This window comes from Crinia signifera, chromosome 5 (genome assembly GCF_055691185.1).
Source record: "Crinia signifera chromosome 5, ASM5569118v1, whole genome shotgun sequence".
In the NCBI taxonomy this organism is placed as follows: Eukaryota; Metazoa; Chordata; class Amphibia; order Anura; family Myobatrachidae; genus Crinia; species Crinia signifera.
The window spans coordinates 70462577-70476223 of record NC_139221.1 but is presented as its reverse complement, the minus strand read 5'-3'; the positions used below and the strand labels follow the sequence as shown (position 1 = coordinate 70476223).

General features: G+C 43.3%; 1 protein-coding gene across 8 annotated transcripts in view; it reads left to right on the top strand.

Annotated features, from left to right (window-relative positions):
- Window positions 1-13647, top strand: part of SPIDR (scaffold protein involved in DNA repair) — a 419457-nt gene that overhangs the window by 383444 nt on the left and 22366 nt on the right. The gene's annotated exons all lie outside the window — the stretch shown is intronic.

Genomic DNA, 13647 nt, shown 5'->3' with positions numbered 1-13647 from the left:
TGATAAACATGACGGAGTTCGACAGGGTTGGATGGTTGGCACAAGCATTAGGTCGGCAAGGTTGACAGTCAAAAGGTTGTCGGAGCAACGGAATCTGCTGCGCTATATAAGAAACTGCAATAAATAAATAAATAAAAGGTTGACATGAGTTTCCCACATTTTTTTTGTGCCAACAGAGGGTATTTCATGCCGTACCATCCACTAGGATAGTGTGCCTGAAGCATTTTGACTGTCAACCTTGCCATTGTCGACCGAATGCTTGTATCAACCTCCCAACCCTTTCGACCTTAACCATGTTGACCTAAGGCCTGTCATGTTGCATGTTGACCTAAATTGGGTCAACTCAATGACCTATACTCTGTCTTTCAGTCTTCTTTTAGTTTCAGTCATATTTTTATGTCATGAAACATTTGTGTTTCCATACGATAAATTTTGCATAAAAATGTAAGCCTAAAAAGTGGACTTTCTGTTTAGAATTTTTTTGTTTAAATGTATGTCCTATTATTTTAAGATTTCATTATTTATACATAAACAGGTTTTGATTTCTATTGAATTGAATTTTCCCTTTAAATACAGCAGCCGAAACCCCTGAAAAATATTGGTACTTGTGTAGTTTCACGGCGCCGCCGCCGCGCGCACACTCTGTCTCTGAAACTTGGCAGCCTGCCAGAAGCTCTGTTTAACTGTGCGCGTGCCGCTCTAGCTCTGTTTAACTGTGCGCGTGCCACTCTAGCTGTAAGCTACGTATTGTAAGCTACGTTATCAGCGTAGCGCCGTGCAGCAGTGCGCTGCCCAGGCGCTGACAGGTCACTGTGGTACTTGTAGTTCCACAGTGAAATAGGCAGCCCTGCGCACCGCTGACAACGGGGGCATGTAAAAGTGGACACCCCGGGCATACCACTGACGTGCCGGGGCTTCTAAACTACACACCCCGGCACACCGCTATCAAAGGGGGATAGTGGCACTAGTCGACGCAACAGCTGTCGACCTTGTAAATCCCACTATCCACGCCAACCCGAAGCGTGGCGAGCGGCGGCGGTACGCGTCCTACGACCTTTTCATACCCTCACTATCCACGTCAGCGTGGAGTTGATAATAGAAAGTGTGGCGAGTGCAGCGAGCCACCGAGCCCGAAGCGTGGCGAGCGGACGCGGACACCTGTGAAGCCCGCGAGGGGACGCGGATACCTGTGAAGGTATCCGCGTCCCCTCGCGGAACTCGCTGCACTCGCCACACTTTCTATTCTCAACTCCACGCCGACGTGGATAGTGGGGGTATGAAAAGGTCGCGTAACACCACCGCTCGCCACACTTCGGGTTGGCGTGGATAGTGGAATTTACAAGGTCGACAGCTGTTGCGTCGACTAGTGCCACTGTGGACAGGTTTAAGAGTGTTTTGCACAGTGCATATGGATTCAGACGCTAAAGCGTCTAAATTGTAGCGTCTGCATTTCGGACACCCCCTTTGATAGCGGTGTGCTGAGTATAGACGGAATTAGACGCGGCACGCGCTACGCTGGTAACGTAGCTCTGAAAACAGCTAGAGCGGCAAGCGCCCAGAGTCTGGCAGGCTGCCAAGTTTCAAACAGAGTGTGCGCGCGGCGGCGCCGTGAAACTACACAAGTACCAAAATATTTCATAACAAATTGAGTCCCAGGTATAGAAAAAGGGGACTGTTAGACAGTCAGGATATCTGAGATCCCTATGTTGTGTGCAAGAACTATAGAGGTGACTTGGGGCATGATTGTGGTTGACTCGCTAAGCAGCGTAATGCCGCCTGTGCAAATCCCCCCCCACCCACCCGGCCCATCCCCGCCCCTTTGCGAATCGATGTTTTGCATAAAAAGCTATTTGCCGGGTAGTGGACGGGTCCACAATCATGAACGATTTGTACCCTGTTTGCAGATCGAAGTCAGTCAGTTGAAGTGAGAACAGGGCAGGCGGCTGACATCCTGTAATGTCAGCCACCCGCCAATGGCAGGCAGCTGCACACCTGCTTTCACATTGGGACACTGGTCATTAGAATGAACCCCATGGTTCGCTTTTGGTATTTGCACCCACAGGTTGTCTCACATATACAAAATAAGAAACATTCTGAAATGCATAATTTTATTAGTATTTTTTTGAGCAGAAGTACGGTAACACCTTTGTCTTCTGCCGATTCAATGTTCAAACCTTTTGTTTCATGCATAAAATCTATATATAGGCTATCTATATAAGGTGTATATGAATGTATTTAAATAGAGCCTATCTCCAAGATATTTTAAAATACAACAAAAATAGCGAGATAGATTTGGGTGACTTATTTTGTTTCTGTGCAGGGTAAATAATGTCTGCTTTATTTTTAATAAGAATATATGTGAAGCACTAGGAGGATGTACCCGTTTCAGATGCTGTTTAAATATGGATACTCCATCCCCAGGAAAAGGCACAGAAAGAAGATAATAAATCGTAATTTAGATTGGTTGCAACACACCTCACCCAAATGTAACTCTCTCTCTGCACATGATACATCTGCCCCACCTGCAGTGCAGCATGGTTTTGACCATTTTGAGAACAAATTTCTACATTAGACCTCTAGTTTTTTAGTCTAACAACATTGAAAACATGAAGGTATTTCCTGCACACACATCCTGTGGACTGCTAGTATACTGGTTGGGGTATATTCAGTGATCTTTACCGAGCAGTGCTGGATGCTCACTGTCACAGCTCGCGGGTCAGTATTCAACTGACCCCCTGCATCCGCCGTTCCCACCTAGCTGGAAACGGCATGTGCTGCTGCAAAAATGGCGAGGCTCATGTCTAAACGCAGCGGGCTTCCTGCATTAGCCGTGAACCTCACTGTTTGGGGCAATCCTCGCCGTCCTCCAACAGCGAGGATTCACCAGGAACGTTGAATAGGGTGAGCAGGGGTTAAGCGGCGAGGATGGCTTGTTTTCGGCAATCCTCCTCGAAAACAAGCCATCCTCGCCATAAAAAACCCCTCACCGGCCACATTGAATACACTCCATATATGTGCATGACCCAGCAGGGTCCATTTCTGCTGATTCTCAACGGTCTCTCTCATCTGAAAAACATCCCCTTGGCTGCCTCATCTACCGCCTTGCTTTCCCCCCCTCAATTGAATATTTAAGAAAAAACATTTTACTCTGTTAATAAAAATTATGTGTCCTTCAAAGGAGTTTACTTCAAATTAACTTAATGTTATTTGTATTCAATTGAAGGACGTTTTTTCATGGTGTCCAGGTAGAAAAGGAAAAGGGGGGGTGGGGGGGGGGCTGTAGCTAAAGAGACAGGTGATGGCACTCCTATGACTGACAGTGGTTTTTGTGTGAACCGTGAGTCGGAAAGTTCCCTGGCAGGCAGGTTGTGAAGAATGTGAGTGGGAGATACTTTGGTTCAGTGATTATCCAGGTTTAACTTGTCATTGAAATGTTTTTGTAAACTAGTTGATTGACGTATTTTTTGTTTTGTCTTTCTTAATCTTCTGGTTTCTTAACAAACCACAAAGCAATGATCTTCAGATTGTGATTAAGTGAAGTACAACATACGGCAAAGGCACGTCTACTCTGTGAACTATGAAAATACTTACATAGTATTACATAGTAGGTAAGGCTGAAAAAAGACTGGCGTCCATCTAGTTCAACCTGGTATAGATATCCATTGCTGATTTGGTAGGTTCTGGTATTTTACAGACAAATTATATATCTTATTTGTACCCATGGATGTTTTTCTCCAGTAAATGTTTGTCCAACTTTGCCTTGAACGCATTTAATGAGCCAGCCGTTACCACCTCTCTGGGAAGAGAGTTCCAGAGTTTGACTGTTCTGACCGTAAAGAAATTCTTTCTACTAGCTGAATGAAATCTTTTTTCTTCTAATCTATACTCATGCCCTCGCGTCCTAGATTCCTTTCTAGTAGAAAATAGGGTGTGTGACAGTTCCTTATATTGGCCCTTGATATACTTGTACATGTTGAGCATGTCCCCCCTTAAACGTCTCTTTTCTAATGTAAATAGTCCCAAATTGCTTAATCTCTCCCCGTAGCTTAAATTCTCCATTCCCCTAATAAGCTTTGTTGCTCGCCTTTGGACTTTTTCTAATTCTATGATGTCCTTTTTATAGTGTGGGGCCCAGAACTGTACTCCGTACTCTAGGTGAGGTCTCACCAATGCTTTATACAGTGGCATAATTACCCTTGAGTCCCTAGTTTCCATTCCCCTCTTAATACATGCCAGAATTTTGTTGGCCTTTTTTGTAGCTACATTACAATGGGCACTACATCCTAGATTGCTGTCTATTTGGACTCCTAGATCCTTTTCAAGTATGGAATTACCCAGTTCCTCTCCGCTAAGGTTGTAACTTGCACACTGGTTGTGTCTCCCAAGGTGCATAACCTTACATTTATCTACATTGAACCTCATCTTCCATTTTTTTGCCCACTCATCTAGAATTGCAAGATCATTTTGAAGCATGGTGACATCTTCTGGTGATTTGATGACTTTGCTAAGTTTTGTATCGTCCGCAAAGATGGATACATTGCTGAGTAACCCTATCCCAATATCGTTAATAAAAATGTTAAACAAAATGGGCCCCAAAACCGAACCCTGGGGCACTCCACTTAGTACCGGTATCATATCTGATACGGCACCATTCACAACCACTCTTTGTTCTCTATTACATAGCCAATTCCCTACCCATCTGCAGATATTTTCACCCAATCCTAGGTTCTCCATTTTATTAATCAATCTCTTGTGTGGGACAGTATCAAATGCTTTAGCGAAATCTAGGAAAATCACATCTACAGCATTTCCATTATCGAGGTTTTTGCTAACCTCTTCATAGAACCCTAGTAGATTAGTTTGGCATGAACGATTTTTAACAAACCCATGTTGGTTAGTACTGAGTAGACGGTGATGATCTAAATATTCCTGGATACCATCCCTTAAAAATCCTTCAAATAGTTTACCCACAATTGATGTTAAACTAACGGATCTGTAATTAGCGGGATCTTCCTTTTTTCCTTTTTTGAATATTGGCACTACCTCTGCTATTCTCCAATCTTTTGGTACTATACCTGACGATAGTGACTTGCTAAAGATATAATGTAGGGGGGTGGCTAGTTCATCCCTTAATTCCATTAATACCCTCGGATGAATCCCATCTGGCCCTGGTGACTTATTTGTTTTGAGTTTGCTTAGCCTCAGTATTATTTCCTTCGGCGTGAAATCCACAATGAGATCTGGCTTATTTGTCCCGTTTGTGGTCAATGTTCGTTCCACAGTCTGCTCTCCCTTAGTAAATACTGATGAGAAGAACTCATTTAACAGTTTTGCTTTTCCCTTGTCCTCAGTAACACTTTTTCCACTAGTATCAGTTAGTGGGCCTATGTTTTCCTTAATTAAACGTTTACTATTTATGTATTTAAAAAACTTCTTTGGGTTGGTTTTGCTTTCAGTGGCTATGCACTCTTCATATAATATTTTAGCTGCTTTGATTACCCCTTTACAAGTTTTGTTTGATTCTTTGTATTTTGCGAACGCCTCCTCATTCAAGTTATTTTTATAGAATTTAAAGGCTCTGGTTTTATTGTTGATTGCTGACCTTACTTCTTTGTCCAACCATGGTGGCTTTTTTTTGTTGAATTTACCTTTAGTTACTTTAGGAATGTATTCAATAGTTAGTGAATCAAGCATCTTTTTTAGAGTATCCCACATTTCCTCTGCATTTTTTCCCTCCATAACCGTTTCCCACCCAATTCCTGTTAGGGCTTCCCTGAATAATTCAAAGTTCGCTTTTCTGAAGTTTAGTATTTTTGCAGATCCTTTTTGATGTAATTTACTGAAGTTGATTTCCAGTGAAACCATATTGTGATCACTATTCCCTAATTGTTCAATTACTTTTGTGTTTGAAACTAAGTCTGTGTTATTTGTTAATACTAAGTCCAAGAGCGCCTCATCCCGAGTTGGATTTTCTACCGTTTGTGTAATAAACTGGTCTTTAAGTAAGCTTAAGAACCCATTGCTTCTTGCTGATTTACCTGTTTCGTTTTCCCAATCAATGTCGGGTAAATTAAAATCCCCCATAATTAATACCTGACCCTGATTTGATGCTTGTTTGATTTGGTTTAAAAGAAGAGACTCTTCCCTTTCATTTATATTTGGTGGTCTATAGCATACCCCTATTATAAATTTGTTTTTTGGTTTCTTATTATTGTCGGTTATCTCTGCCCACACTGTCTCCGAGTTGTCGTCTTCCAGGTCTGTGCTCATATTTTTCTCACATGATGTTAAGTTATTATTTACATATAGGCACACACCCCCGCCCCTTCTATTTTCCCTGTCTTTCCTGTAGAGTGTATATCCCTCCATGTTTAATGCCCAGTCATGCGACTCATTACACCATGTTTCTGTAATACCAATGATGTCGTAGTCATCCCTACTGATCACCGTTTCAAGCTCCCCGATTTTACTCACTAAGCTTCTTGCATTAGCCAGTAATTTTAATTTATGTTTATTTTTAGATATGGCTCTAATATTGTGATTAGTTTCACCCCAGGACCCATTTGAATTCTTTTCTAGCTTCCTCTTTCCCCTCTCCCCTTCAATAGACTCTCTACAGGCCTCCCCACCATGCACACTGCCTGCCCTCTCCATAGTTCCGGGAATTCTTCCTCTGTCATTCCCTCCTTCCCGTATACTAAGATCATCTGTACCTAAGAACTGTAATGGGGTAACGTGACTGTTACAACATAACAGGTGATGGTGATGACTCTTTCATATGAATAAAGCATCATCAGTTCAGATGTAGATTATACCTTTATTTCTGTTCAGGAGGGATACAGGCAGTAGACATTTTGCACACCACCCCCCACCCCCCCCCCCCCCCGCAAAAAAAGTCAGGAGTTTCTTATTCGTCGTCAGTGGTTACCAGTGGGTTACATGCTCATTGCCAGGGGGTTACATGCTCATTGCCAGAGACAATATTTGGTACTTGTTTCCTAGCACAGCGCCCATCGGGTCCCATCGCATACCTTAACTTAAGGTATGCGATGGGACCGGACGGACCCGATTTCGGGCTTTTTTTGAGGTTTCCAGACAAATGTAAAATCGGATCCATCGCATGCCATTATAATGGCATGCGATGCGACAGACGCAACCGACCCGATCTTACATTGTAAGCATTGTATGTAATGTTAAATTCCTATGTAAAATCGGGTCCATTGTATGCCATTATAATGGCATACAATGCGACCAATGCAATGGACCCGATTTTACATAGCAACCAATGGTAAATGGCCCCCTATACCCAATTTTTTATTGTATACCCACCCTTATGGGTAATTTCTATGTCAAATGCAACCCCATTGTTAACGCCACCCCATGATGAATGCCAACCCGAAGCGTGGCGAGCGCAGCGGTACGCATTCTCCGACCTTTTCATACCCCCACTATCCACGTCGGCGTGGAGTTGATTTTATATAGTGTGGCGAGCGCATTGAGCCACCGAGCCTGAAGCATGGCGAGGGGACGCGTAATACGTCTGAAGTAATTTATTTATTTATTAACCGTTTCTTATATAGCGCACACATATTCGTCAGCGCTTTACAGAGAATATTTGAACATTCACATCAGTCCCTGCCCCAGTGGAGCTTACAATCTATATTCCCTACCACATGTACACTGCCACACAGACATTCTAGGGTTAATTTTTTTGGTAGCCAGTTAACCTACCAGTATATTTTTGGATTGTGGGAGGAAACCGGAGTACCCGGAGGAAACCCATGCAAGTACAGGGAGAATATACAAACTCCGCACAGTTAGAGCCATGTTGGGAATCGAACCCATGACCTCAGTGCTGTAAGGCAGTAATAGTAACCATTACACCATTTGTATGCGCATCCCCTCGCGGGGCTCGACACGCTTCGGGCTCGCTACGCTCGCCACACTATATTAAATCAACTCCACGCCGACGTGGATAGTGGGGGTATGAAAAGGTTGGAGGACGCGTACCGCCGCCCCTCGCGGGCTCGCTGCGCTCACCACGCTTCTGGTTCACATTGATCGTGGCGTGGCGTTAACAATGGGGGGCATACAATGAGAAATGGGGTCTGGGGGGTATTAAACATTGGGGCCAATGTAAAATCGGTTCTCAGGGACCATTTAACATTGGTTCCAATGTAAAAAATCGGGTCGGGTCAATCGCATCGCATGCAAATTGGTTGCATGCGATGCGATTGACCCGATTTTTGCAAACCGATTGCATACAATTAAATCGGTGGCGCTGTGCTAGGAAACAGATACCCAATATTTATTCACTACCGGGAATATGTAATTTCTTTGTATAACCTGATTGTTCCACCTTAGTGTTATGTTGGACATTATCAAGTATGATTAGCCAGTCTGACAGCAGGTGCAAGGTGGTTGCTCCCAGTATTGAACTTATTTTTTTGCCTGCAAAAATCCACAGCAATGACCAATGGATTCCCAGCCCCCAATGGCCAGGAATAATAAACATATTAATAAACATACAATCAGGGCCGGCGCCACCACTAGGCAGCCTTAGGCATTTGCAGCACCAGGATGAAGGAGAAGGTGAGAAACCACGGTCTCCCTCTCTGCTCTCCCTCCCCCCCATGGAGCGACGCATCTCCTACCGCTACCACCGCATGGAGAGCCCCCCCTTGTGGAGCGAGACACGTCACGCTGCTCACCCCCCCCCCGGTGGAGTTACCCTACGCCCACCGTAACTGTACGCCCGCCGCATCTCCCGCTGCCTGCGCCCCCTCCATCTCTCGACGCCTGCACACCCCCACCTCTCCGTGGAGCAGGAGGGCGCCGGGGCGCCCCCCTGCCTGGGGCGCTCCGGTGCCTAGCACCGGCCCTGCATACAATTCTCAATACTCATGATCGTGAATTCATAATATTTCCTGGACTCCTCCGATGGATCAACAATAATCTGTGTCGACCAAAAGGTGGTGCTTGTCGGGTCAGAGAATCTGGCAAACAGTGGCAGATGTAGGTGGGCGGCCTTTATGCAGATATGTCAACCATGAGACAGTTATGGTGTATACACACGGTGAAATTCCTTTGCTATTCGACTTTAGATTTGAGTGCTATGCAATCTTTGCGAACTCTGTACTATTTACATACAATTCATGCTATCTGCATTCGGTTTGCACTATATAGTCATTGCTGCACTGTCTATTTGGCTTTTTGATTTCAGCTGAACGGGAGAGCGCTTTGGCATTGAATCGGGATAGAAAGCTTAAAAACATGTTCTGAGTGTCAGACAGCTATAAGTATTCCTTTTCCTTTTTATTGTTGTATCCTTCATTGTAATTTCTTTACATTAATGCCTACAAACAATGTGTACATCATATATATACCTATATGTTAATGACATACCCAGATTGTTAAATAAGTAAAGATGAAAAATATCATTGTAACTAGTTTACTTAACAATACTTTATTAACACTTCATGGAACTGTTGAAATGCTTTCCTCTTTTCAATGTATACTTATTATGTACATCGAACAGTTATTTTGCTTCAATGAAAATATAAAAAAAAAGTTCTATCTTCATGCGATGTATATGCGATCCCGATTTGATTTTGACTATGTAGTCAAAATCGAATGTCAAATTGTACCGTGTACCCACAACATGAGTCGAATCCTTGTAAAGTACAGCAAAGCCAAAACATTGAGTTAACATATGTGAAACTATAAATCTAAAGGTGCCCAAACACGATACAATTATTGTATACAATTTTAACTAGATCGCATCTCATACGTTTTGCAATGCAATGAGATGAGATCTAGAACAAAAAGTCAGTGCAGCACGTACTTTCTGAGCTGTGCGATGAAAGTGGATAAATCAATGGGGCCAGATGGGATACATCCAAGGATACTAAAATAGCTCAAAGGGGAGCTGGTAAAACCAATAACAGAATTATTTAACCAGTCACTAGCTACTGGAGTAATCCCAGAGGACTGGAAAACAGCGAATGTAGTCCCACTGCACAAAAGTGGAAGCAAAGAAGAGGTTAGCAACTATCGACCAGTGAGCCTTACATCAGTAGTAGGGAAATTGATGGAAACACTCTTAAAAGAAAGAGTTGTAGAATATCTCAAAACCAGCAATTTACAGGATCCAAAACAGCATGGGTTTACTGGGGGAAGATCATGTCAAACAAATCTTATTGACTTTTTTGACTGGGTGACTAAAGTAATAGATCAAGGTGGGGCTGTAGATGTAGCTTATCTAGACTTTAGTAAGGCTTTTGACACTGTCCCACATCGCAGACTGTTAAATAAACTTGAAAGCTTGGGATTGGATTCTAAGATAGTTGAATGGATAAGAGCATGGTTGCAGGACAGAAAACAGAGAGTTGTAGTAAACGGAGTACAGTCAAAGGAGGGAAAGGTTACAAGTGGAGTACCCCAGGGATCTGTACTTGGACCAGTGCTTTTTAATATCTTTATTCGTGATATTGCAAATGGAATTGAGGGTAAAATGTGCCTTTTTGCAGATGACACAAAGGTATGCAACAGGGTAGACACACCAGGAGGGGTAAAACAAATGATTGATGATCTAGGTAGATTAGAGGAATGGTCAAGAGCATGGCAACTACAGTTTAATGCCCAAAAATGCAAAATCATGCACTTGGGTTGCAAAAATCCAAAGACTAAATATAGTATAAATGGCACTATAATGGAAACTACTGAGGAAGAGAGGGATCTAGGTGTCACTATTTCAGGGGACTTAAAGGCAGGTAGGCAATGTAACAAAGCAATGAAGAAGGCAAGTCAGATGCTTGGTTGCATAGGGAGAGGTATCAGCAGTAGAAAGAAAGAAGTAATAATGCCACTGTATAGGTCATTGGTACGACCTCATCTAGAGTATTGTGTTCAGTTCTGGAGTCCATATCTCCAGAAGGATATAAATACATTAGAGACTGTACAAAGAAGGGCAACTAAAATGGTGCATGGCCTACATCACAAAACGTACCAGGAAAGACTAAAAGATCTTAATATGTATACTTTAGAGCAGAGAAGGGAAAGGGGGGACATGATAGAAACTTTCAAATATATCAAGGGTTTTAACAAGGTACAGGTGGGAGACATTCTTCACAGGAAGAGGAGCAGCAGAACACGAGGACATGCACTGAAACTAGAGGGAGGAAGATTCAGGGAAATTTGAGGAAGAATTACTTCACAGAAAGAGTAGTAGATAAGTGGAATAGCCTCCCATCAGAGGTGGTAGAGGCAAATACAGTAGTACAATTTAAACATGCTTGGGATAGGCATATTGATATCCTTACAAAAAAATAAGGATCAAAATATGGTTTGAGGTAACATGTTTAAAAAAGGGGCAGACTAGATGGGCCAAGTGGTTCTTATCTGCCGTCAAATTCTATGTTTCTATCGTGCATATCATCGCACCCAGCAATTGTACCGTGTATGGGCACCGTAAGAAAATTCATATATCATAACAAAGATAAAATAAACATACAGTTAAAGCATTCAGTTGTTTCAATTGTTACTACGACCACATTAGTGGTATTTATTCAGAAAGCATGTAGAATTGCCTCGTGCACTTCAAGTCAATTCAATAATGTAATGCCATAATTAAAAGACACGGAAGTCTTCAAATGTTGAGCGTTCATTTGACAAATGATGGCGTCAATATCAACAATTTGAATATTCCACTTTTGGCCTGTAACGCCTTCCTGCAATGTCCTGCATCCAGTACCAGTAGTTACTATTGTGATCACCAAAATATGCTAGATATTTGTATAAGATGATTTTAATTTTACAACCTAAAGTTAACTCCTGGGTAAATGCTTAACAAAAATATTATTTTCTTGAGTTTTCATAAAGTACAATATTCTTAACCCTTTGATTGCCAACGTCACAACGTTCAAAATATTTGCTAAAAATGGCAGCGGCACATGGAAGACTTGATACTTGGCAACCATTAATTTATGATATATGGCAGCGTTATACCGGCAGGTTACGGTGAAATGTTTTGTAGCACACTAGATATCTGTACATCCACACATTCAGCTAGTTATGGCATTATAGTTTAAAAGGGTTTGGTTGGGTGGGGGAATTTGGGTACTTGTGTATTATAGCGGCACCCCCGATGTTGGTCGTACAATGTTTTTATCGCATTGCATGCCATACACCCGATGGCATGCGATGCGACGCGATTTTGCCCCCTATACGATGGAAAATTGTATAAGCACCTTAAAGGGTAGTAGTAGTACGATTATTTATAAGGCGCCGCAAAGTGTCCGCAGCGCCGTACATAGCAAACAAAAAAATTACAAGGTAACGTACTGGGTGTGTTGAAAAATACAGTATGAATAGGGGTATAGCTGGTAGAACTAAAATCAGCATCAGTTCAGAAGTAGGTGTCAAAATTGTCGAGGAGACTGAAGATGAAGTAGAGGAAGGGAAGAACAGGAAAGGAGGACAGGTGAGGTAAAGAGGTAGGGTGAGTACGTGAGGCAGGAGGACCCTACTCATAAGAGTTAACATACTAAAAATAGGTGGGTGGACGAACGAAAAACAATAGGATAAGTAGGAACGGAGGGAAAGGGTGCTTTTAAGCACCCAAATGGGTGCTTACAATGTTAAATGCACCCCCACGCCACCCCCCACTATAAACGTGAACCCGAAGCGTGGCAGCGTGGAGTTGAGAATATAAAGTCTGGCGAGCGCATCGAGCCACCGAGCCCAAAGCGTGGCGAGGGAACGCGGATACCTTCACAGGTATCCACGTCCCCTCGCGGGCTTTACAGGTATCCGCGTCCCCTTGCGGGGCTCGCTGCGCTCACCACACTTTATATTCTCAACTCCACGCCGACGTGGATAGTGGGGGTATGAAAAGGTTGTAGGATGCGTACCGCCGCCTCTCGCGGGCTCGCTGCGCTCGCCACGCTTCGGGTTCACGTTTATAGTGGGAGGGTGGCGTGGGGGTGCATTTAACATTGTAAGCACCCATTAGGGTGCTTATACAATTTTTAATCGCATCGCATTGTATGGCATTGTATGCCATATACAATGTCATACAATTTTAAAATTGAATGACATTGTACAACATCACATCGCATACCATCGTATGCCTTTTGGTATGCGATGCGATGGGCGCCGCTATAATACACAAGTACCGGAATTTGTTAAGGTTTATTAATGGGGGGGGGGGGTTTAAGATTGAAATTTTTTTGGAAATTTGTGTGTCTGTGTGCGGTTATTGTGGCACTACTGTTATCACATTGAGCTCAACACCCACTTATGAATGAACCCAGTGGTGCAAGTAGAATTTTTTTCTTGGTGGTACTGATAGCCTCCACCAACAATGGGCGTGGCCATGTGTCATGAGGGGGCGTGGTCACACAAGCTAGAGGAGTGACTAAATGACAATAATGGCATGGCATCAGGGGACAAGGAATGGGAAATAGGGATGGCTGGGGGTGGGTTGGCTCTTGCTTGGGGAAGAGCCAGGCAGCTTGTGCTTACAATTGTGGAGCTTGCTCTTCATGCTGTCTGCGCTGCTGATGCCTGTCAGTGTGACAGGCTAAATCAGCAGTAGCCGGTAGCTGCATACAGCACCAATCATAATGCTGGGTGGGCGGGTTGCGG